The sequence below is a fragment of the Patagioenas fasciata genome, chromosome 7 (genome assembly GCF_037038585.1).
Source record: "Patagioenas fasciata isolate bPatFas1 chromosome 7, bPatFas1.hap1, whole genome shotgun sequence".
Classification (NCBI taxonomy): Eukaryota; Metazoa; Chordata; class Aves; order Columbiformes; family Columbidae; genus Patagioenas; species Patagioenas fasciata.
In genome coordinates, this window is record NC_092526.1 from 16,059,626 (window position 1) to 16,084,725 (window position 25,100).

General features: G+C 46.3%; 1 protein-coding gene across 2 annotated transcripts in view; it reads right to left on the reverse strand.

Moving 5' to 3' along the window:
- MARCHF4 (membrane associated ring-CH-type finger 4) overlaps positions 1 to 25,100 on the reverse strand; it is a 108,208-nt gene that overhangs the window by 79,850 nt on the left and 3,258 nt on the right. The gene's annotated exons all lie outside the window — the stretch shown is intronic.

The window sequence follows — 25,100 nt, forward strand, 5'->3', positions numbered from 1 at the left end:
AGGAGCAGTAAGGCAGCACATCGTGCTGCTGTGCCTGAGTAACCAGCGGCCATTCTGGAGGAGCCCATACGCTACTGCTGGGCAGGATGATTCATCGGTGTGTCACACACATAGTGGCAATAGCCCTGCAACAAAAGGCAGAGGCACGGGGTAATTTGTCATTATGGTGACTATCAGCCTTAGACTGATCAGCCTGGGTGGTCACATCTCCAGTGCGTGCAATAAAACCTCTCCATGGCACAGAGGAGGGAAAGACACTAAGTTGGAGTCACTGAGGATCCGGGCGTAGTGGGGACTCTGAATCAGCATGTTGTACAAAGTGCTTTGAGGGTTATGGAGATGTCTAATAAAATCTCCCACAGTGAGCTAAGGCGTTGGAGATTAGCCATCGGTGTTGCCTACGACACATTAAAAACAGCTTTGACTGGTACTGTGCTTTACCCTGCCCTGGCACAGTGGGTTCATGGTGGCTGCATGCTCTGGGATCAGAGATGCCAGGCTGAATCTCATGCAGAATGAGCAGCTCAGTGTCCCTTATCCTCCAACCCAGTCGCTGGGGCAGCTACCTCTGAAAATTGCTACCTCCAAAATTCACTTTTAAATCTGGTATTTCAGGTAAGTCCCAAGCCCTCACTTAACAGCTCACATCCCCAGGGATTTGTCTGTGGCCCCTTTCCTACCGTCACATCATAGAATCATACAATCATGTCAGTTGGAAGAGACCCTCGGGATCATCGAGTCCAACCATAACCTAACTCTAGCACTAAACCATGTCCCTAAGAACCTCATCTAAACACCTTTTAAACACCTCCAAGGATGGTGGCTCCACCACTTCCCTGGGCAGACTGTTCCAATGCCCTGACAATGCTTTCCGTGAAGAATTTTTTCCTAATATCCAATCTAAACCTCCCCTGGCACAACTTGAGGCCACATCAAACCAGGTTTCTGACGCAGCCCATCCTGGCTGCTCTCCCGCGATCCCTCCTCCGCACCCTTGGGAGCCTGGGCTGGCACCGCAGCCACTGCTGCAGCCCCAAACCCAGCAGGTGCCCTCCAGCACTAATGCCATCAGATGTGTTTTCTGCCCAGCTACCAGCTGAAGAAAAACCTTCCCAATTAAGCTGATTCCCAGATATTTTATAAAGCTCACCCCTTGGCAGACTCACCTCCACCCCCGTCACAACACTGACTGTCATTCAATTTCTACTGCTGGTGCAATTTTTCCATCTCCCTTTGCAGCTCCAGCTCGCCGCGTGCCGGGAGAGCGATCACATTTCATGCTTTAAAGGGCTTAACACCCATCTACACACACATACATCCGCACACTAGCAGGGTGGCCAGCAGGGTGATTTGAAACAGACTGAAGGAATGAAAATAAGTGAGTTTCCTCATAGACAAGGCCACCCTAAATCAGATTGAGGGGGTGAGAGGACAAAGCAAACACAAACTGTTCCCGTGCAGCGCGACATGCCCTCGCGATAACACGCATAAGCCTCTTACCCAGGCCAGGGCTGTGTACACCCTACAACCCCTGTGGGTGACGGTTACTTGAGCTCTGCATTTTTGGGCCATTTGAAACTTGTTTGCCAAGCCAGAAGCTGCTGCAGCGTCCCAGCAGTCCTTTCCTCGATGAAAAGCTCCCTGCCTTGCAAAGGGGCCAGGCGGAAGGGAGGCTGGGGGCCACGAAGCAGAGGACACCAAGTACATTTAGTGTTCAGCTCTGCGGAGCGTGTCCCGCACCCTGGCACTGAGGCTGGAGATCCAGCTGTACACACTGAGCCAGAGCAGGAGGGAGATACCCCACCACAAGGCATTTCCAGGGACAGCTGAGCCAGCCCTGAGCCTGGGGAGCCACGGTGAGACCAGGGATGGCTCAGCCACCAGCAGGTCCCTGTGGTTGGCTCAGCTGCTCGGTATGAGGTTTTCAGCTCACCTGCAAGAGACTTGGTAGTTCTGGGGAGGCAGCACAGAATGAATGTTAGAAAATGCATTTAATTAAAATGTGGAGCCGTTTCCACATGCTTTCATCCAACGCTATCCAGGTGCCATGCAATCTTTAGTACTTTAAGCATCCTAGTAAAATTCTTAAATACTCTCATTTGTACCTCATATATGGGGGGAAAAAGGCACAGGCAGAGCAAAGGGAGCAGCTGGAAACTGCAGGAAAATGGGATGTGTCAGGGACACTGAGTCTGGCAACCAAACCTGCCCTGTAAAGCAACTCCAGAAGCTGCAGAATGCCTGTTTATGCTGACAAGGGGATCTCCATGTAGCTACCATCATTTTGCAAGCCAGACCAACAAGGACATGGAGAGGCTGAGCAGAGAGGCAGGACTGGGGCTGGAGCTGCCTGTGCTGGGACCGTACATGGGATGGAGAGCAATGGAAGGAGGTGGCAGAGTCGCCCATCAGGGGTGTTCTGTTCCTGGCTGACCCACCACCCAGGTGGCCTGGAGATGCACTGCTCAGACATCACCCATGCGCTGCTCAGACATCACCCATGTGCTGCTCAGATATCACCCATGCACTGCTCAGACATCACCCATGCACTGCTCAGACATCATCCATGCACTGCAGAGTTAGAGCCCTGGCCAGGGCCAGGCAAAGAGCATGCAGCTAGGCAGGAACAGGGAAAATAATCCTTGATGGAAAAAAAAATCACTTTGAGCCACAGCAGAGATGGCTACACCACAAGAGAAAATCACAGGTGTTTCCTTCCCTCACCAGGAGGGTGGGTGATGGGTTCCTCTGCACCCAGCACTCCCTTGTGGGGGACTTAAAGGGAGGACCAGTTTGCTCTATAGAGCCCAGGACTGGGAGCCAGCACAGCCCTGACATCATAACCCAGTCTCTCTCCATCTTCTACAAGATACTTCCAGCCAGCTCCAAAGCTCCCCAAATTCAGCACATTTCCCAGCAATGTCACTGCCCTCTGGGCTGATGCCACAGAAAGATACTTCAGGACTACTGCTGCCAACAGCTCCCCAGGTGACTGTAGCGGGAAAATCATACAGGTCACTTTAGCTTATGATATGCAAGCTGCATTTTACAAATGTGCTCTCTCTGGTTCAGCTTGGTGAAAGCAAATGAGCTGCATGACTGGCGGGCAGAGGTTGCTGCACCTCTCGCTTCCCCTGCGTTAGCACAACATGGCTGGTGTGCTCATCACTGCAAGACCAAGTCGATAACTACTATTGTTATTATCTTTATTAATCAATAATAATATCCTTATTTCCTCTTGTGGGGCTTCCCAGCACATCCTTTCTTATTTATCGTCCATCTTATTTACATCCCGAGCTTGCAATTAGCTTTGGGTGAGCGGCTGCCAGCACTGACCTGGCTGCTGAAACCCAGCCGTGCTCTCTAAGACAAGTCTTTTCCAGGGCAGGGATGATTCAACCCACTTCAATCAGCCTGCCCATGAGCAGGGAGTCTTGCAGAGCTGGGGCCAAAGCCATCAGCTCCTCTAGGCAGCTCTGTGTGAGCTGAAAGGGCTGTAAGTACCTCAAGTCTCTCCAGGGAGACACAGAGATATCTGCTGCAGCTGTAAAAATATACAAAATGAGGCAAGGTTAATAGCGGCTATCTCGGGCATGGGCGCATGTCTCTGTTTTTCATACTGTTGGAGGGCTGTGTAATTGTTGATGCCTTTACCTCAATGGTCTCCCTGGAGAGAAGGGATAGCACAGTGTCCCCAGAGCCCAGGCACGAGCTGGTAGACAGGCCAAAACTCACTGAAGGACACACAGGAGGTCTCTTGCAGAACAGGAATTTAAACCATGGGTTTCCAAGTCCCAGGAGAGAGGTTACATCTCGGCACCATTCTTCCTTCCTTTAACCTACTCATATGCCCCCCCTCGGCTTTGCATTCATCATCTTTCTAATAAAAGTTGTTGGTCCTACCCAGTCTGGCAGCACCCACTCTAAAACCACGGCAATTTCCTGAGCTAAGCCAAGTTTTAGCAGCGAGAAGAGACATTGCTACGCGAAAGTTCTTGCTTTCTGCCTAACTGCTCCTGGCAGCGTGTTCTGAGGTAGCAAAGGCGGGACCACGGTGGCAGGGGAAGGCAGCATTAGCCCTTCACAGCGAGCCTCAAAATCCACCCTTTCATGCTGAAAGCACAATGCGAGCCTGGGCTCGCTCCTTCAAGTCGCTCACGCTGCAGAGAGCAGCCCCAGCTCTGAGCCAAAATCTGCCTTGCACATATTCCCAGCTTTGTGTGCCAGGAAGCGGCTGGTCTCACTTTATTCTTAATTTTATGAAAAGCCTAAAATATGTCACAAGTGAGAATTTACATAATGGAAAGGCTTTTTCGTAGACTCTTTGGACTCTGTTTCATGCACCCAGTGGGATTTTCAACAGTTAAATTTTTACCTCCCAGCTCCCGGGAGGGAGGGAGAGATGGAGGGAGGTGTTACTATTTGCGGTTTGCAAATAGGGCGGTGAGGTGCATGTATGAGAAATGAAGTCTGCAGCCCAATGCTGCTTCTCGAAAGCATTAACACACTTTCTTTCTTTCTTCTCACCCGCTGGCACAGCGACACCTCACACTTCTGCTTGGGTCTGGCTCTCCGGAGACCTCGTAGCCATTCCCTAATCCCTCTCCTTTCACGGCAGCTCAAGTAAGAGTCGAAGCCCTTGCCAAAATCAGGAAAATATCTTCTCTGCAAGCCTGCTGGCACCAAACCCCACGCAGAGGCCAGAAAAGCAGCCCCTGTCCAGGGACAGACAGGCCGGTTGTAGCACCTGATCCAAACTCATATGGTGTAGGAGAATGGGATGGGAATTTTTAAAGAGGAAATTGGTGGCAATTTAAAGGAATATGAATCAACTATTTTACACTTTAGACCACATTCTGGAGGCTGAAGGCTTGACTTCACTTAACTAAAGGACTTTGTGGACACAAAACCATATGGGTCTCAAGCAGCCTGGACTTGCAGGCAGGCTAGAAATCAGTTGAGATTTCCCAGCCATCCCCAGCACAGGGATGCTCAGAGTCTGTACTCAGTAGGAGCAGGGAGGGAAGAAACTCTCCATTTGCTGGTGCTGGGTATGCTCAGGAGATACAGGGATTGCCTGTGATGGGCAGAGCCAGCCAGGGTGAGTGAGCCCACGCTGCCTTTCCAGAGCTGTCCTCTTTGCCCGACCCCTTCACTGGTGTGGGCTGCATTTTGGCATCGCTTTCTCCCTTGGCAGAGCAAGATCAGAATAAAAACCTTTCACCTTCTCCCTTGATGGAGAAAATAAGCAGCATTTCAAAGCACACTTCAGCTGACCACACTCAAACCGTTTGGTAGCTGAACCTCACAGACAGAAACCAGAATCCATGGGTAAACAGGGAAGGTATTTTCCCTTGAAAGAAGATGCTGCAGCGAACCAGAGATGTATCTCTTTTTATCTTTCTGTAAACGTCACAAATGAACTCCATTAAGCAGTGACTGAGCAGACGGCACTGAAAACAAACACCAAATTAAGCACGCCCACTCTACGAGGAGAGGTTTTGCCTGCCTTCTCCTCCCACGCTCCTGCCAAGGAGAAAGGTGAACATGAAGGGGGGGGCACCTGGGAGGACCATTTCTGGAAGCTGGGCAAGCCCCTGGAAGAAGGGGAGTATGAGATGACGGTGATGTGCCAGAGGGGAGAGCCCTGTGTGACAACAGTCACCAGTGTGATGAGTTGGCAGTACTGAGATTGGAAGGGCTCTGGGAAATGAGGGTGTAAGCAGGGTGCTTCCAAGTGCGACTGGGAGGTGACAAGTCATTTGGGATGGAGGGCTGGGATGCCCCAGCAAGACAGACTGGGGAATAATAGTGAGGGTAAAGGGCTTGATGAACGGGGGAGCAGAGGTCTGATATAACACTGGAGGGGCCTGGGACAACCTCCAGTAAAGCAGGCTGGTCAAAGAAGTACTTTCTTGTTCCTGGCTGCTTTTCCCTCGATTCCTGATGGAGAAACAGCAGCAGCTGTGCTGGGATGGGCATGGGCACACAGTATGTCCAGGCATTCCAGGGTCCCATTAAGTGAGACAGGCTTGGAAGAAACTGTTTCCTTCTCTGCCAGGAGGGAGGGGATCAGGAGGGAGAGGCACTGAATGCAGCTGCATGCTCAGCAGAGGGTGGTCTCACCATGGAAGCTAAGCAGACCTCAGAGTGTGGCTCCATCACTAGTCCCACTCAGCTGCTGTCGCTGAAGAGGACAGAATGGACCTTCTATCCACGTCTGAGCACCAGGTCTGAGGGAGGGCAGAAGGAAAAGGCAGGAGAGCCAAGCTTGGAAACAAAGAGAAAAGTCAGTAGTGGGGGGTCAGCTGGGGGCCACGGGGTGGAGAGACGCAGGATGACAGGGCAGATTGGGGGTTACGCAGGGGATACGGCAGGGGCCATGTTAGAGGTACAGATAAAGCAGGTGGTGGGCATACAGCAGGTCTATCCAGCCGTTTCCAACCCCAGTTTCACTGGTTCTACATTAATTGGATCTTACAAGTGCGGCAGGTGAGGGATGGCAGCAGCAACCCCCCTGACATGAGTGTGAAGCCAGGCACAGGCACCTCCTGAGCACCAGTGATGCACTGGCTGCTGCCACAGGTTCAAGAGGCTGCGGCTGTGCTGTGTTCATAGGGCAGGTCTCATGCTGGGACAGATCGGGTGTTTAAAGGTTAATTAGATACAAGTGGGGACACCCCTGAGACGGCTGCGGGCACATTTGTGTCTTCTCCAGAACAAGAAGTCTAAATCCTATGAGCAGTGATATTGCAACCACTTCTCCGTCCCCTGACCCTGTGGGTTTTGTAGGGTCGCAGAATTTAGGTTGGGAAAGGTCTCTGGATTTCTTTAGTCCAACCTCCTGCTCAGACCAGGGTTGCTAAGGGCTTTGTTTAGCTGAACCCTGATGATCTCCAAGGACTGAGATCCTACCATATCTTGTCTCAAGGCTGCCCCACACTCATTGTGAAAGTTTGTATATCCAATAAGCATTTCCCTTGCTGCGACTTGTGCCATCGCCTCTTGTCCTTTGCTGTGTCCCTCTGGCTCTGTGGTCTCTATAATCTCATTTTAAGCAGCAGAAGGCAGCAGACTTCCCCTTTCAGCTTCTTGTTGCCACGCTGAACAAGTCCAACATCCTCCAGCTCTTCTCACATATCATGTACTTCTGCCCCTTCACCATTTTAGCAGCCCCCACTGGACTAGCCAGGATCGTCAATCCCTCTTTTGTACTGGGGGGTCTCTGGGCACTAAGAAAGCAATCTCTGAAATTTCAGCCTGCAACCACCTCATGCAGCCCTGGTATAGCCCTTCCTCCCAGGCTGGCCACAACACATTGCATCCCTGAGTGGGGAACTTCAGTGTCACTTGGGAAAGACTGCAAAATATATGAGAATGAAAATGGCATGGCTCTATGCCTAAAAGTGCCACTGGTTCTATTTTCCTTTTACAGAGGTAAAAAGGACTCCCTCCTGGGACAGATATTCAGATGTCAGGCCAAGCAGGGAGCTTGAGTTCTTGAAGAGCCGAACCCAAAGTTTGCTTTGTGTCTCACTGGGCTGAATTTAGAATAATCCCTTTGAAATTGCTGTGGTATATCTTCAAATACCTTACACTTCATTGTTGCTAGAGGGGAGTTGCTAAATTCTTGGTATTGGGAGGCAATTTCATGTACAGTTTCCACCTGAGTCTGTGCGGCCATCTCCCCGTTCCCTGAGCCCCGCCGGTGGTGCTGCCTTGCCTCTCCTGGTGCTGTGCTGGTGACCAGCTGGTCAGACTGGGGACCTGGTCCAACTGAAAGCTAAGCAAAATTTTTAAAAAGTTGATTCTTGATGGATCATGTCCCTGGCTGCATGGTCACTGGTGGTAGAGCTCAGAAAGGGTGGAAAAGCAGAGCCGAGGTTACTGCTCCCTATAGCTGCACAGGCCTAGACTGGCTCCACTTGCTCATGAACACACAGCATCAAGAGACTGGAAAGTCATCCTTATGCTGAAGAAAGGTCCGTAGACCAGATTTTGCCTTCTTTCAGCGACACCCACCTTCTCTTCTTCAACTTCAGTGACACTTTTTTTCTTTCTCCCTTGGCAATGTCCTTGCTGCTTCTGGCTTGGTTGTTGAGCAGGGAGACATCGTGCTGGGAGGACACAGTTTCTGAACTGACTTTAGCCTGACTTTGCTCATGGTGAATGCTTTGCCTTCCAGCACTGCATGTCTTCTTCCACTCAGCCTTTCTCCAGAGCAACCCGTCTGTGTGCCAGCCCAGCCCAGCCTTTGCCACTCCTCATCCAGCCCAGCCCTGTCACTTCCACGAAGCCCCCAGCAATATAATTTCCCCAGCTGTCTGGCTGAATATGCAATCCTATCAGAGCTAAGGCACTCCAGTGCTTCCCTCTGTGTTGTGAGCTGGGGGCCTCCTGCTGGCATCCCTGACCTACAGTATTAACTAGACAAATCAGGAAGAAATTAATTAAGCAAAAGAAAAAACAGTCTGAATACCTGGGAAAATGTCTTGACACTGAATCGCCTTATGATAATCTCTCAGGGGATTCGAGGAAACTGTGGTACTCCTGGCATTTGAAAACAAGTGTGGAAGAGCAACAGAGAAAGCAATGGGAGCAATGCAACGGTGCTGGAAGACATGAACTGGAAATGGAACAACAGGCCTTTAATATCTATGACAGTGCTGGAAGAAGGATAGATTCAGACAGCTCAGATTTTGAAAAATCCCAATAATGTAAATTCCTTAAATACAAGCCAAGCCTATGAATAAGATAAATCTCTTAGTCACTTTGCCAGTGATATCCTTCTAATCTCATCCTTCCTCAATGATGCTGCTCAGAGAGTGAAACACTTTGCATAAATGGGTTTGCTGCTCAGAGCAATCACTCATGCCTCTCACTCCGACCCCAGGATTAGAGAAGTCCCCTGGATTAAGGCTGTTACTATTTTGAGGCCAGGGTGAACCAGCTAAGCAAGGGCTCAAGGGAACTTTCAAACAATCACAAGAGAGAGAAAGAGGAGGGGTGAACAGGAGACCACCAGCATCTCAGGAAAGAGCACGTCCCACACTGGTCTTGACCTGCACTTAAAATACTTTACAAACAGAAATGACCCAATAACAAGGAATTATTGACACACTCACAGGAAGGTAACAGTCAGCAAGCCAACTTAAAAATAAATGACATTGAACCGACAGTGCTGTTCTGAGGGATACTGAGTGCTTTCCTCCCCAGCAGACATCTCTGGCTGCTGAGTGGGACCAGCAGCTTGAAATTCAGAGCCGAGGTCTGCTGAGCTGTCCCTCCCAAAACAGAGTTTGGAAACAACCTGCACAAGGTTAAAAAGCAAGCTGGGAACAAGAGAGAGATCCCCGGAGCTCTGATGTCCCAGACGCATGATGGGGCCATTTACCCCAAATGAGGAGAGCTTTGGTCTTTTGCCAGATCAGATTTCAGACAGAATTCAGGTCGCTTGATGGAGGTGAAAATATCATTCTGCATGCCAAAAAGATGAAAACCATGCTTATTCATCCAAATTACATGTAAGACTAGTAACAACCATTTGCCTTTTGCTGACTGTTTCCTCATAGCACACACATGAGAACTGTTCTCAGTACTACTTAGGTAGCATATACTGTAATAAAGTATGTAATCCCTTAAAATACAAGAGCTTTCCTTATAATCCATGCACGTGTAAACCCTGACAAATATTTCATACATTTTTATCACACCAACATGAAATAGTTTTATCGTCTCTGACAGACACATTAATTTTCAGAAGTGCTTATCACACATTCACCGCATCAGTCCCCAAGAACTGCTCCCTCTCACTGTTCCTTTGCGAAGACCCCCTCTGTTGATGCTCTCCCTTCCCCACGGAAGAGCTTCAAGCAGCAGCTCCAGATGGATGCTGGACACTGGAAAAGGGAAAATAGTGACTCCTCAGAAGCCAGAGGAATTTTGCTGTTAGCAGCGTCAAACTGGACTTTCAGTGTTCTGCCAGGAAAATGGTGTCACCATGTGCAGTTTCTGCTCAAGTTTGCAGAACAGCTTCTCTGGGCTTTGGTTAATTAAAATACAGTATGTCTCGCACTATTTAGAACTATTTCTGTAAAAGGCTGCAGGCTGTCCATCACATTCTGCGTGTCCTTCATGCCAAGACTATAGTTTTCTATTTGACTGTAAATCATCCATTTAAATTAGATGTAAGACAATTATTATTGGGGTTTAGCGAGTCATTTTTTCTCAGTAATTAGTAGTTGTCAGTTCAATTCAGCCCAGTGCTGGTGTAACCCAGTGACTTCAAGGCTGTGTTTAAAATCTCTTTTCTCACACACGACAGCTCCTGGTAAACAATATCACTTTTCCTGCCTTGTCCACTTGAGCTGTCTTGTACCATGATTATCTCAAAAACTCCCAGCCAGGCCACTGACAAGGAACGCTCACTGTCTGAGTGCAGAAGGGACTGCCCGACAGGAGAACTTGGCCAAGAAAAGTCAGCTCACCTCCTTGAGCCCATTTCATTGCTATATGCTTCAAATCCTGGCTGCGTCTGTCTCGCTATAAAAATGTCAGACTGTCTCTAACACTTATTTTTGCTCGCCACTTCAGCGTGGCCTGACTTGGTAACTTCTCCCATCTGTTTACTACTCTTCAATGCCGTGCGTGCATTTCTGAATTGCTGTTTGCTTACAATAATGCCAATACTCAGCATTTGCAGGGCACCTAGCTTTGAAGTGTTTTATAGTCAAGCAAGAACCCCTTGCAGCTTTCCTAGGAGGAAGTGAAGATTTCCAGTCCTGCTTTATGGTGGCATGAAATGGCCCTACGTATCACTACAGGTGAATCCATCTCCAGACAGACTATATCTAGATGTAGCAGCTATATGCGCATTGGGTATCTGTGTTCCTCTATAATCAATGGAGGTCTAGTCAATGTTGACAGCGGAGCCCCAGGAGTGAGTCAGCTGAGCAAATGTAGGTGTCTGACTCTCCAGCTCCACTGACTGTATTGACTAAGGGCACAATTACCTACCTTGAGATGTTTTCTGCTAAGAAATCATTGCGTGGGCATGAGTCAAATTCTTGATTTTTCACTGCCTAGACACCCAGTCCACATGCAGACACTTACGTTGCGACACTCACATTGAGGTGTTTGCAATCTGTAGCTGTGTCCCGCCTCGGTGATGTGCTCAGGATCACAGCTTGTTTACAAAGCTCAGAGAGAAAACTGAGATCCATGAGTTGCTGCACATCCTCCTCTGTCCACTTAAACTGGAAGAGGAACCTCTTCTAGTTAAGCCGTCACCATAAGGGAACTATTCCAAATGTCTCCTCCTAGAGTCAATGAGCAACCCTCCACCTGGGCTGGGACCTGTTTGTTATCCAGTGGCCAATCTGCCACCTTGACTCTCAAACCTGGGGTTTGCTAATACTGATCTCCAGCACAACTCTAATCTGAGAGGGCTGTGTTTGATGCTCAATTTCCCACACCCTTTAGTCTACTTCTTTTTCTCTAGCAGAAAGATAGATCCTGGCTCTGCAGAAAGCAGAGGCGTCCCGCCCTGGGCACTCATGGAGCCAGGCGATGCGGTTTTCCTCCATATCACTGTTCACTGTTTCCTTAGAAGTTTTCTAACATGGGTTAAATACTGCCCTGACCTGGAAGTTTTCTTCACCACAGGTATTGTCCCCCAAGGGCTCACTACTGTTTCACAGTCACAGCCCTGACATCCCAGTGTCAGAAAGTGCTCAAGCCTAAACCAAGCCTAAGCTGTGAAACATCATCGCATTTTGGATCTTTCCAGGTCAGCCTCCTTTCATGACCTGGTGAACCTCATAGTTGACCAGCCAGGTGGAAAGATAGTTTTTAGTAAGTGGACACAGCACTGGCGTGGGGATTGAAAAAAACCAAAAGACACACAGGCCCGATCCATGGGCCACTGTGATTCAGCCCAGTCGTGATACAGTGCAAATCACCACACTGCACTGGACATGCCATGCAGATGCTGCTGAGAAAAACAGCCTGATCTACGAGTAAAAATGTACCAGTAGCAGAGAAGAGCAGTCACTTTCCAAAGGACTTCATGCACAGGAATGCCCCTGGCTGGGGGAGCTCTTGGTTGGTGTGCTGTGTCTCCAACCCTCCAGTGAGCTCAGCAGAGACCTCCAGGAAAGGCCTCTGCAGCAACCTGAAACTGCTGCAGATGCTCAACACCCCAGATGTGCACCAAGCTGGCCTCTGCACGAAAATCTAGCCCACAAGTGACCACTTAATCTCCTTCTCTATCCAATTTGGCTCCGCCACGTGGGGATCTGCCTTCCACCGCACTGCCACAAACAGGCGCACAGCAAATCCCTGCCTAATAGTGAGCGCTGGGATCGCATGCTGCAGCAGTGCACAATGGCTGGGGGCTGCTTGGAAATCATGCCAATCCTTGAAAGACATAGGGCTCAGGGAGTGTGTTAGTGGAAACCCAGGTCACTGGCCTCCATGGTCCTCTGCCCATCTCATGAAAGCCCCGAAGAGTGTGCAGGCTGGGAGTGGAGCAATGCATGGAAAACACCTACCTCCGATGCTGCTGTGCACATTTCAGGAGGGAAGAAAAACAGCTCAAGGAAATGTAGACACAGTGGTTTAAAAGGAAACAGATTAAAGACAGACATCTGAGTGCAGCTGTGTCCCAGCAGTTATGCCATATGCATTTATACATAGATATCTGGCAAAAATACCTCCCTCTGCCCCGACAGGATATAAACTGCAGGAAGGGCTATTATTTGTCCTGTGGCCCACCCATTACACTGGAAGCTGTGTCAGAGGGTAACCAAACAGTGTTGACGAGGAGGACTCGTGGGTTTTATCTCACCTCGGGGAACCAAATACCACAGGGCAGTCAGAGAAAGGACACTGAAGGGGTGCACAGTTGTCCCAGACCTGGTTAAGCCAGGCCAAATTGCAGGGACCTGGATGGTTTTCCTGATCTCCATGTGTTCCTACAGCCTCTTTTTGACTCACCAGTGTCTCCAGCATACAAATAGCTAAGTGCCTTAGAAGCATTTACCTAGAGGTAGAGACCTTGGCCAGCGCTGATGGCTGCTAAGGGTATGAAATCGCAAAACAGCTGTCAGTGGAAGTGAGTTTTGAACTCCAGGTTGTTTCATTTCCAGCTGAGCAAATTTTCTCTTATTTCACAGGATACAAAAAGAACATACTGCCTTGTGCCTAAGCACCACTCCTTGTCTCTGCAATACAACAGAACAAATAGCCTAATCAGGACAAAATGCAAAGCATGCTGAAACACTGGGAACATTCAGGATATAGTTAGAGAAGGTGAAAACCTCCCCTGTAGCCTGGGAGGGCTGGTACAGCTGGTCTGACCACAGTGCTTAGGGGCAGAGGATTGTCTGGTGAGAAAAGACAGAGAATCACATTCCCCTATTGGAGAGACATCTCCTGGAGAGGGATGAAGTTATAAATCCTACGGAACGAGATATACAAGCAGGGAAAGGCAGAACTGGGAGTGATGTGTAGAAGAAGGAGGAGATGAATGTCGTTGGGCTCTTCTGGTGGCAGTGGGATCTCCTGCAGGAGCAAACAAGTGAGGCTCCATCAGATGCAACGCAACCTTGTGCTGATCAGTGAAGCAGAGCACATGTTTTCCAGCTTCTTCTCTCCAAAGATCATCCCCCTGCACCCTCTGTTTCAACAGAGAAACCTGATCTCAGTGGTCTCCTCACATCCATTGCAGGGAAAAATAACTGGATCCAACCCAAACAGAAAACGGAGCCATGCTACAGTAGCAAACCTCCTTCCAGCTTCAGAGGAGACGGCAACATTTGCCCTGTATGTTTGTGATCCTCCTGAACACATACTGAGCAGCTCAGTTACACGCACACACACATTGTACACCTTGTGTTTGCAAATAATCTTTGATGTGGAGCCTCTCGGACTGCTCTGTCGAAATCCATAAGCCCGTAGCTGCCTCTGCATAACCCTTGGCTTACCACCACAATAACGACACTTAAAGAATCCCAGCAGCTTAGTTCACTTTCCCACTGACAGATGCACTTCGGATGCCTCTGATTGAAGTTATTCCTCTCGTTAAGTTGCACAGAATTATTTCTGATATTCTCCCCACTGTGCTTGTTCACTCAGCTGGTCTACACTCGCTCTCCTGATCACCTGGCCCTCCAGTTGGGTTTGCTATAGTGATCGAGTGACACACAGCATTCTGCAGGCTTGGGGAAGAGCTCCTGCCATCAGCCAACTACAAAAAATGCTGGTTCAGGCCTTCAGGCGGTCCTGGGCAGCTCTACATTAACTTCCTCTATACCTGTGCTGCCTGAGGACAAACACCATCATTTGGCTGGGTGCGACTGCCCTGTTGCGAAGTGCCCTTGGAAGACGCCGACTGAAATAACACATCCTGGGCTGTGATCAGTGGAGAAGACTTCAAAACTTTTACAATGTGGTTCCCCAGTTCTCCCAAATTTACAGTTTTCTGAAATACTCTAGTACTGCATTCAGACTTGCTAAGCTCAGCCCCTGCTGACAGATGGATCTTTTTCTTGCCTTCTTTTAAAAACAGAATGGAGAACAAACCCAACAGCAAACCCAAAAGTTCTCACAGCAATGGAGCCAAACAAAGCGTAAATTCCCTCTGATTTGCAACTGGGAGTAACGTGACTTCTTTGGTGTCTAGTTGCAGTGGACCTCTTAAGACAGTTCCCCTGCATGGCATCACAAACTGAATGTGGCGGTATGCTTCACTTGGCTACATATTTTCATTCAACTCATAAAAGGTTAATAATTCTGCAGTTTAAATGCCACTAAGTGTATCTCATGGACTTAAAACTTACATGGGTAAGTACTGTTGTTTAGAAAAGCTAGAAAGAGACAAAAGAATATTTTTCATTTTTATTAAAATACATCTTGGGACAGGTTTTGAACAGCTTTCCAGACAAATTAATTGAAGGCAGAAAGAAAAAATAGCCTGTAAAAGGGAGAATGACTGTGAGTTTCCAGAAAGCAGTAATTTCACAGAATGCTTTTGGTTGTTCTAAAGACACTAATGGCTGTTTTGGTAGTCTTTAGATAACGTATAATAAATTTCTGCTATATTGCATATTTTTAAAGATTCCTAATTTTTAAAACTCTGCTTTTGCAAAGCTGAAAACCTTAGTTACAGATCTCTCTTGCTTATCCTTCCATTCAGTTTAAAAAGAATTAATTCTTGCTCAACCAAGCTTTTCTACAACCAGTATTTCTACTTAAGACTCAGATTTGAAACAGTATCACCTCTTGAAGGTTTAGTGATTGTTGGATCAAGAAGTGTCTTGGCTATGACAAACAGAAACATCTGAGTCTTTGCTATTATTAGTGATGTTTGTTCTCATTCTTCAGTCTGTGTCTAGGTGGCTATTTTCCCTTGGTATTTATCTGACTACCATTACAAAAATCTCAGCCCCTGTCCAAATCCACCCTAGGGAGTTGGAGAAGACATTTAATTCTACCTTTTGTACAACTCCTCCTAAAATCACTGCAAAGGCTAAGCAGAGATCTTATTGCTGTCTTCAGCTATCTCAGGGAAAGGTACAGCAAAGAATGCCAGACTCTGCTCGAAGGTGTGTTGTTGTAAGACAAGAGGCAACAGACACAATTTGGAACACAACAAATTCTGATTAGAAATCAGAAGAGAACATTTTCACCATGAAGGAGGTCAAATATTGGACCAGGGGTCTGAAGACATGAGTGAAATAACCATTCTTGGAGATATCCAGCTCTCAGCTGGACAACGCCCAGAGAAACCTGACCTAGTCAGATCTGCTTGAGTCAGGGATTGGATAACATGACCTCCAGAGATCCATGAATCTTAAATTATTCTGGGGTTCTGTGATTTTGTTTGACCTAAGATGTAATACTCAGAACTGCCACCTTCCCCTGACATTTGCATTGCTTGCCTCAGCACACCTCCAAACATATGAAGCTCTTGTCTGGCAACACCGAGAAAAAGGTAAGAGAAGAAATCTCTTGAGCTGGATGGGAAGGCCAGGAGCTCTCCTGCAGATTTTCGCATGTCTGCAAGAAGGACAAGAAATAAATCCATGAGGACTAGGAAAGAGAAAGCCAATGGCAGCTGGGCCTATGAATAAAATTTTCCAAACGTGGGTTAAAGGTAGGTGATGGCACTTCTGCTATCATATGTCAGAGGAAGCTATGAACTAGTTTTTGCTAACTAGCTGAATCCCATGCGTGTTTTCCCAGACTGAAAGTTTCTTGGTTTTAATCTGATATGGAATAAAAGTGTCTTCAAATACAGATTTTCTTCCATGAGAGAAATCTCCTCTGCCAGCCAGCCTGAAAGTTTATGAAGCTGGTTTCTAAGGATGCACACAGTACATGGTCCTTTCCGTGACAGAAAAGACAAAAGTTCATATGCAAAGATAGTTTCAGTTCTCTGATTCCCCAGGTTTTCTCCTTGGGCACTGCAACAATTTCCCATTGTTGAAGATTTTAAAATCAATATAGGATATTTCTTCTCCAGTTCATGCATAGCTGTTAACCTTCAAGCCTGAATTTCACTGAGGGAACTTATTTCACTGCTATTATAGACAAGTTCAGACTAGACGAACCCAATAACCCCCTCTGGCCCTAAAGCTTGTAAGAATTCATCTCTCTTCAATGTTAAGGAAATGTTGGGGTTTTTATGTCCTAAAATGTGAACTCTTTAGGGCAAGAAAAGCCTTTCCTTCATTTCTTGGTGCAATATTTGACATACTGACATCCTCTAAAGGTTACCACAGTATTAAAATAAAGAATGATCTAGAGGCCAGAAGCACCCATAACTTTACTTCTGCCTCTTGTGCAAACCCTCTATTTAATTGCTTAACTGCTATTTGTCTCTGATATAATATTTTATTATTACCTACTTTTCTTGGATGCTCATCTGATCTGTCTTAATGTTCTCTTAATATCACTTGGGATGGGATAATAATCTGCTTGTACTTCTCCAGCACCTTTAATACTGACAGGTCCTAGTGTGCTTAACAAGGAGAGAACGAGAGGGAAAGTGCTTCATTCATCGGACAGGGTAAGGTCATGCGTGATATCAGAGATGCTGACAAGAAGACCTGACACAACTAAAAGTGCTGGGGTGTTTGGAGGGGCAGGTTTAGCCCATGGCCCTGTACTTGCAGAAAGTGCAAACTATCCTTTGAGCTCTAGTTTACACCTGCATTAAACTGCCAAGGTAGGTGATGTGATGTGTGTGAAATGTCAGCAGCATTCTTGTGTGCGATGCTGTATGTTATGCCTTCACCAGATCCATCCACAGGGTTTTCTTGGCTCTCTCAAAGTCTGGGAATTGGAGCAAAAAGTTATACAGGCTCTACCTGCACAAGGACAGGTGACACTGATGGGAGGGGAGATGCACGTGGAAGTTCTCAAGGAAACCACTTTTTCCATCAAAATACCAGTCAAAGAAGTGATCTTCACACCTTGGTTTTGACTGAACTGAAGCAGGGTAGGCATTACGTTAGGCACAGGCATTGTACTGGGAAGGTGCAGAAGAAGGGCTCACAGAAATGAAGCCAGAAAATGAGGATCTGAGCAAGGGTATGTGCAACATGTAAGAAAGAAAAGAAGAATCTGGGCACAACATGAATACACAGCTGGGAAGTGAAAGAATCTCAAGGTGAGGGTAGGGTTAATGCCCTGAGTGACAGTGCTAGCACAAGAGGAAGGCAGAAAAAAGATGGACATGGAGGAAGACGCTAGATACAAAAAATCTGAGGCGATGCCAGCGCATTCAATAACAGATGTCCAGGAGACAGAAGGAGATTTGGGGTTTGAGTGAAGCAAATCAAGCCTGCAGAGCCAGCCTTAAGAGCTGACATAATGGAGGAAGTGGACGAGCTAGAGAAAGATGGGAAGGACAAGGAGAAATGAGCTTTGTAGGACACCATGAAGGGATTGTGGAGGAAATGTGAGTCACCCCATCAATGATAAAGTGATTGGAGAAGCGGGAGAGAAATGGGTGGTGGGGGCAACATTTCAGGCAGATTTTCCTTCCAGGTCTCCTCAGAACTAAAGCCAGAAGAGCTCAAGTCACTAATGACGTGGAAGAATCAATAAAGTTAAGGTTTTCTGCATCTGCAGGCCCACCTAGAAGAGGCGGCTGCTGCTACGGAGGAGAGAACTGAAGAAAAAAGGATGCATTTCAGTAGGTCCATGGACAACTCTTCCACCAAGACAGTAATGCCAACTAACAGAGCTAAGACGGAGGAGGATAGGCCAGGAAACAGCTCTGAAGGACTTGGAGATTATATGGGCTCGTGAGCTGAGTAATAATCAATAATCTTCTGCTGCTCCATAAACAGATAAATAAAGAAATAAATAAGGTGTATAAACAAATTAATAACTTAATTAATTAAAAGGGCGGATATCACCCTGGAATGACTGTTTTCTGTAAAACTCAAAACCTTTCTGCACTGCTCAGCACTAACAAGGACTCAGGTGGAGAATCATTTCCAACTTTAGACAGTGTTTTTATAGCAAAATATGGACCATTTGGTGAGCATCCAGAGGATAACACCAAAGACAATTAGAGGTCTAGAAAACAAGTAATAAGAGCAAAACGTAGGATCAGGATTGTGTGGCCTAGAGAACAAGGAGTGTCATGGCTTTAGTTGTCACTTGAATTTCTAAAGTCCTCAGAGAATGAATTTTCGCCATATTTACATGCTACTACTGGATAATACCTTCAATTACTTACTGCTTGGAAAAAAGGAAATAGTAAAAACACTCCACTATCCTCCTAATGGGCAGGGCAAGGAGAAATGGTCTGCAGCAGAAAGGGTGGAGTCTCCAACCAGATCACTCTTAAGAACTAGTTAGCTCAGCCTCTGTCAGGATTTTGGATGGGTGGACTCATTGTTCCCTTGAGACCTGGGCATTGCCCAGTGCTTGGGCATGATCAGTGCGTGGATTAAGTGACAAGCTAAATCCACGCAGTTCCAGAGGTTACAATGGTAGTCACAGGCCGTCTGCATCCAGTGAGGATAAACACCTCCACATGCGCAATACACTACAATGTCAGGTTACCAGGTCTCGCTGTTTTTTTCCTCACCAGAAGAAAGTGATCACTCATCACTCTCCCTGCCAACAATGTAATCAGTTCTACTGTCACCAGTCATCAATCAGAAAAGGACAAAAGGTCAGTTATGAAAAGATGAGGGAAGCTAAAAAAGTCTTCAGCATCAAACAATTCATTTTAGGCAAGAAACCCTGATTAACAAAGGAAAAGGAGAAAGATAAAAGTTAGCAAGCTGTTCTTTATTATTTGAGTCTGGTTTCCCATGGAAACCATATCAGGTTGGTGGGGTTTGTTTGTTTTGTTTTTGTGTTCTGTTTCGTTTGTGTTTGTTTTGTATTGTCTAAAGGGATACACATTCCTGTTAAAGCTTTTGCTCCAGTTGGGGCTCTGTCCTGCATGGACTCTACAGCACAGTGAATGCTATCATCTCTCCCACAACAGGATCTTTCTAGGTTTCCTCTTCTTCATCCAGCTAGTTTTCATGAAACCTGCAGGAACTTAATACCTTTCAGATCTTTACTCTCTGCCAAATCTGGCTGAAATTGGCCAGTAGGTTTAGAGGAGGGATGATGAGCATAAACAGCTGACACCATCACATGGCTTTATTCCTTTAACAATCAGCTATTAAAAGGGATGAAGTGGCCATAGATATGGACCAGTAATGATTATAGTCTATCTTATTATTTTACTCCAGACATGTGCAGCAGACACACAGGACACACAGCATCACAGATTTTTGGCACAACCATATTTCTGACTTCTGGACTGGGCCAACCTTGAATGGAAAAATACCAGTGTGAGTAAAAGGCTGCCACAGAGGAGGCCCTCGCTGGGAATGAATTTTTTCTTGAAAGACAACCTGTATGCAATTTAGTTTTGTATGAACAGAGCCCATCCGGGAGCAAGTGTTGCCTTTGTGGAAACAACAGTGACTCTGCAGATGCAAACAATGGAGCTACATGCTTTTGCATCGCTTGTTCTGTCACTAACTGACATCAGCCACTGTTAATCATTCCCTGAAATGTATATTTAAGAAACAGTGACACAAACAGAGACAAGTTCCTTCATGAAGCCCTTTATATGGGGAAAAGTGAAGGAAAAGAAAAACTGCTCCTCAGGCTAGCTGGTGGCACTGAAATAAATGGGTCAGGCATCAGAGTTTCAGCAGGCACAAAAGGTGAAAACCCTGTCTCCTGGAGCAATTAAAAGTCAATGGGATTAGTGGCCTTCACTATTATTTATAGAACCCCACTGTGTACACAACATCATTGAAATACAGGGGTCAAGTCCCTGCTACTGGATGACTACCCTTTTCCTGTTGAAGTTAATGGGAGCTTTGCCAATCAACTCTGTGGCAATGGAGTCTAAATCTAAAATAGATGATACTCTGGGTTCTGGTCAGTTGATGGCTCAAGCAAAGCTTTTGCTGAAGCAAAAAATGTTCTGCTTGTGCAGTGTAGATTTGATCCAGAGATAGATGAAATGGGAGAGTTAACTACAGAGACATTAAGATTCAAAATGGGAAGGCAGAGAGGTGGACTGAATGTCACAGGAAGCATCTCCTCTTCCTTTCTGTCATAAATTACAACACAGAGATTGAAATCTAAAAGGCTGCATCCTGGCATCTCTTAGTCTCCCATTTTAGCAGAACTGGCTGTTTTCCAATGAATGATTCTCCTTCTAACACCAAGTAAATAAATCCCGTGGTAACACACCTATGAAAAAGACACGGACGGGAAGCCTGTACTGTTATCACGTGATTCAACGCGTTTGAAACCAGCGTCTTGGTGGCCTAGCCTTCCCTGAGTTTCCCTGGCTTGTGATGCTGATTGCACAGTTGTTTCTTCTTCCACTCATTCGTTACCACACTCATGCCCTGATTTCTGCCACAGCCTGTCTTTTTTCCTCTTTGTCTCTCTCTAGAAAAGAGGTACCTGATTCTGCTCTATTTTATGATACTGTAAATCAGAAATGAAGATTCCCAGAGATTTTCTCCACTCTCCTGTGCTGCTGAGAAACTAATCTGTAGTGTGGTGGTATTTCCTTGCTTAGTTGATGCCTTCTCTGCAGACACTACCAGCCAGGAAGCTAACGATGGCTTTTGCCTGTTTCTGTAACAGGAATGGGGTTGAGATTCTGACTTGTTATTTCAAGCAATGCATGCTCAAGACCACCCCTTCGATGGTACCAACTATTCACTGGTAGAGCCCCCAGGAATGGTGTGTTAATCCAGACCAAACAATTTAAGGCCACCTTAGGTCTAGAGAGGTCCTGAGCATGGCAGGTGCCTACATGCTGAAGACATTACCCATGCATGAAATCCAGATGTGCACCCGGAGTGGCAGATCTCATTGGCCATGCACAAGGGGCTGGTGAGCTGCGGGGCTGGTGAGCTGCCCCAGGGCTCTGCTCCTCTTCAGTGTCACCCTGATCTCTAGACTGGCTTAATTGTGATGATTCTAGATATCTCTAATAACCACATGGCTCTACAATCCTTCATTAAACTTAGTCAAGTTCTTTGTCCTGCTAATATACTGTAACAAAGAGCTCCACAGCCTAATGACATATCACATGGAAATGCACCTCCTAATAGCCATTGTAAGTTGTCTTCTCTTCCAATTTCCTCGAAGGTCTTCATGTTCTCATATTAATAAGCTGGTGTCCCTAAAGTCTGGAGGAGACTTTAGTGGAAAGAATAGTCTATTTTCAAACATTTCTATTGAATACTGAGCTAAGTCCAAGCTAGCAGCCTGCAGGCAAAAAAGTGCACAGTCTGTTCTCTCTGATCCTCCTTAGCCAACCAATCTTATCTGCACTGACTTTTCAAATCTCCATCTTTACGGTATTTTTCCCCAGAACAGAGAAATAGAGAAATGTAGACAGAAACTGACAGGTAAGAAAAGATGTACCCGCACTCTAACTGACAATCTAACAAGCAATCCTTGAGGCACACTGGTTTCCAAATGATCTCAGTTTCATTTAAGAACACTTTTCTATTTATTTTCAGCACAGATAGCACCAACTCTGAGCAACTACACCCCACCGTACTGCTAACTCCTTGTGACATGGACAAACAGTTTATCTACTGATGTGAAGGGACTTTTCACCCATGTCTTTTCATGCTACTCTCCATGACTTGCTTTCAACTTGGATCCATACCAAGCACTGAGGAACATTTGTGACAGCAGAGCTCATCTTAGTTCTTTCTCTTGCAGAACATTGTCAGAGATCCAGGAAAGCAGACAAAATTCTGCAAACACTGAGCATTAACCAAAACAGAAGAGAATACTCCAGTATGTTCCTTCCTTCCTTCCTTCCTTCCTTCCTTCCTTCCTTCCTTCCTTCCTTCCTTCCTTCCTTCCCTTTCTTTTCCTTTCCTTTCCCCTTTCCTTTCCTTTCCTTTCCTTTCCTTTCCTTTCCTTTCCTTTCCTTTCCTTTCCTTTCCTTTCCTTTCCTTTCCTTTCCTTTCCTTTCCTTTCCTTTCCTTTCCTTTCCTTTCCTTTCCTTTCCTTTCCTTTCCCCTTTCCTTTCTTTTCCTTTCCTTTCCCCTTTCCTTTCCCCTTTCCTTTCCCCTTTCCTTTCCCCTTTCCTTTCCTTTCCTTTCCCCTTTCCTTTCCCCTTTCCTTTCCCCTTTCCTTTCCCCTTTCCTTTCCTTTCCTTTCCTTTCCTTTCCTTTCCTTTCCTTTCCTTTCCTTTCCTTTCCTTTCCCCTTTCCTCTCCTCTCCTCTCCTCTCCTCTCCTCTCCTCTCCTCTCCTTTCCTTTCCTTTCTTCTTTTTCTCACTCTCTCCCCAGAGCTTTGCTGTTTAATCCAGGGTCTCAGAATTACCTGACAAAATGGTGCAGGACACTCACTCAGTGAAACCTTTGAAAATGATGAACAAGCACCCAAGAAAGAAATGTCATTACAAAGCTTGGAGTTCAGTCCATCAGCTTACTCAATCTTAAGCCCTCATTTTCAATAAAAGCAGTTGCCTCTTGCAACTGCCAGGCCTGAGCAGACCTTGCTCTTCAAGCCCTCAAAAAGGGAGCCCAGATGCTGTGATCACCTGGCCACCAGGGCCACTCTTTCCCATCTGCACCGCTGGTTTCTCTCAAGTAACACACAAGGATCTTACTCCTTCCTACAGTCCTTAGCACATTTTTAAATGAAAGAATCAGCTTACCCATAAGAGCCACAAACAAACACGAGGAGCTTAAGACAGGAGCAACTGGGTAGCCTGAAGTATCATAAGCACTGGGCAATCTTAAATTTAAAATGAAAATCCCTACCGATTTTGTTTTGCATTACATATTAAATAAGACCTACTTGAGAAGCCAGATTAGTAAAAAACCTTTTTGGTTGTTTTTTTGTTTTGTTTTGTTTTGTTTTTGCAAATCAAAACAGGATTAAAACTTCTTTTGGAGATTCACTGTCATTTTATCTGGGTAAATAAGCTTAGGGCACCTAACAGTCAATTTATAATGAAGGCTTTTGTTCTTGGTACTGTGATGCAGCCCTGCAAATTTGCCCATAGCTGCAGCGGTTTCTGATGTTTTTGACAGGTAAATAAAACATTGTTTATATCTGTCATTGCTATTAATCTGCACAGTAAAGAACTAGCAATTATATTTTGTTTCCAAGTAGATAAATTTTCATTATGATCTTGGCACGGTGGTACAGAATAATGTGCATTTATGACTTTTATAGTTGTGAAGGTCCAAAACATGAAGGGTCCTCACTCAGCTGTTGAGTTGGAAAACAAATGGGAAATAAAGGCTAAACCAGTAATAACCACCATAATAAAAAAGAAGGAGGAATTCGGGATTCAGCACTATTCAAGTTTTATTGACTTAAAGGCCAAATAAACGAAACTGCAGGTCTCGACATCAGCTGCACTGACTGAGCTCTCAGTTATTCTGAACTGTACTTTTAGGAAGCTGCTTCAGGATCTGGCCATGCTTTAAAACCCTGTGATTTGGGCCTCCATAATGACTTGTGCTTCCCAGCCGCTGCAGGGCAAAGGGTTTCACACACTCCTCAAGACATGCAGTTGAAGAAAAAATTATTTGTGGAATAAGGTACTGCTCAAGGACAAGTGGCAGAATCCATCTGTAAGTGTCTTATTATATTGGTCTGAAACTGTGAGAAGCAAAAAAGAGAAATCCTGGTGAAACTCTATTAGATACCAGTCACGTCTGCTCAGCCTCTCACGCAGGTAGGCTGGCAGATGGTCAGCAAATAGTCTCACTTTTACAACGCAACCTACACAGGTTTTCAGTGTGAAAATTTGCATCCACTTATTGTCAAGCATTAATGTTCTCCAAGAAAGTGAGTTACCTCTATTTTAATTCTGCTTAGGCTCTATTTGCTCAGACATGGAAGCCAATCTTGCGGGCGCTACATCTCATGTGCACACACAGAATGAGAAGCCAGGGAAGAGTACTAGAAATGTGGAATAATGCAAATTCCCAGGCAGGGAGTTGCATGGCTTCCAACTTTTAGAAGTGATAGAGAGGAGACAGTCAAGTTAGGAAGGCAAAAAGCATCTCCAAAACAGAATTATTTCTGCACCCCCATCTAAAAGCCTATGGTGAAAATTGTGTCTCACATCATCAGTCAGCTGCATAAACCATTGGAGACAGCTACAGTCCATTGAGCACCGAGCTGTGATCTATGGGACCCTCAGTACGACATATCCAGCAGGGCTGTGGATAGTCAGATAAGTTGATGGCAGGACCTGCTTCTCCTAAAGAGGAACGGGAGCCTGTTCCCCACCCCACTGTCCCCATCGCCACCATCCTCGGGCAGACACAAAGGAAGACATGGTCACTGCATTACAGATGTGGGCACTATCCTTGGGACAGGCAGGACGTGTGCCAGAGCGCGGCCACTCTCATATGAGCACTGGCTTTCCTTAGCAGGGCACACCGGTCCATGAAGAGGAAAGAAGACATGGGGCAAAACCCGTTGTGCTCAGGATTTCAATGTATCACCTTACATGCCAGGATCTGTGCCTAAAATGGCAATGGGTATCAGCCCAGTCA